The following is a 1,389-nucleotide window of genomic DNA, read 5'->3' as shown; positions in this document are numbered from 1 at the left end:
AGGAGGAGATAAATTGAGCATCTTAAAAGCATCTGGAAACACTTCCCACGATGCTGCCAGATGAGATCTGCGAAGCTGTGGCATCACCGAACAGCCCCGCTCCCAACCCCTCCTTCCTTCTCCTCAGTGGATGTGTCCCCCTTCATCCCCCACCAAACCAGGGTGGTTTCACCAGGAAAACAGTGCTGGGTTTGTGCCTGTCCATGCTGAGGACAGGGACCTGAAAGCAGCAGTGACAATGCACAGCAGAGCAGTGTCACCGCGGTGTCAGCACTGGGTGATGCTCCTGCTGTTTCCTCATCAGCTTGGTGAGCCCCCTTATTTAGGGTGGGCTGTAGAGTTAGAAAGCCCTTGGGGAGCAGGGGGCCATTCTGGCTCCCTGTTGAGCAACCCAGCCACAGGCCCCAGAGTTGATGTGTTTGGAACAGATCATGAGTGGCCGGGTGATTTATGGGGTGCAAGTGCCAGGCTCCGTGAGGTTTGCCTGGTGGGAAGAGGAAGCGGGTGGGAGAAGCACTAGCATCTGCAACACCTCACAGTGAGCAGGGAGCTGTGCTTCCTCCCACTTCCCTCCATGGACTGGGAGGGATTAAAAAATCCCTGAGCAGGGATTTTTGCTGAGGTCATTGTGAGAAACACGGCCTGCTCCAGGCAAAGCCTTCCTTGCCTGCAGAGCTGAGGCAAACGGTCCCAGCAGCCATGGAGACATTGGCTGCAGAAGGAAAAGCCCTCTGCTCCTGCCACCACCCATCCCCTCTCCACCACACAGCAGCTCGAGGGCACAGCAGTGTGACCAGCTGCTTCGTCATTGTGGCCACAGCCAGGCCACCCTCTGTCCCTGCCTGGCTACCCCAGCAGGTGAGGGCTGCTGGAAAATGAGCTGGGAGACACTGGCATGCTGGGACACACCAAGCTGGTGCAGGCCAGGCTGGAGACACGGGGTGAGGAGGAGCCCTGGATGGAGCATCTCCGTGGCTGCCTCTGCTCGCAAACCCTCCCGACTGCCAAGCACAGGGCTCCAGCATCCACACGTGGTCAGACCAATCGAAATCTCCTGTTCGGGGTTTTCTTTCCAGCAGAAGGGCCAGTGGACACTCAGCTCTGTCCTGGCCTCCCTTGCAGTGCAAGGAGAGGACACGACCTCCTGAAAGCACCGCAGGGTGGGGTGGGGAGATGGGGTCATTCCTCGGGAACAAGGGGGCTTCAGGAGGGGTTAGAGAAGACGAGCTGCAATTTCAGCTGCCTCCTGCCTTCCTGGACTCACAGACAGTGCAAAACCCACTGGACACTCCTGAAGAACCACAAATTCACTCCTAAATGCAGCCGATGGAAGGAGCTGCCTAGACCGGGCTGCAGCATCAGCAGCAGGGGCTGCCTGTCCAGCGCTGC

The sequence above is a fragment of the Corvus brachyrhynchos genome, unplaced genomic scaffold (assembly GCF_000691975.1).
Source record: "Corvus brachyrhynchos isolate BGI_N302 unplaced genomic scaffold, ASM69197v1 scaffold5, whole genome shotgun sequence".
In the NCBI taxonomy this organism is placed as follows: Eukaryota; Metazoa; Chordata; class Aves; order Passeriformes; family Corvidae; genus Corvus; species Corvus brachyrhynchos.
This window is presented reverse-complemented; position numbering follows the sequence as displayed.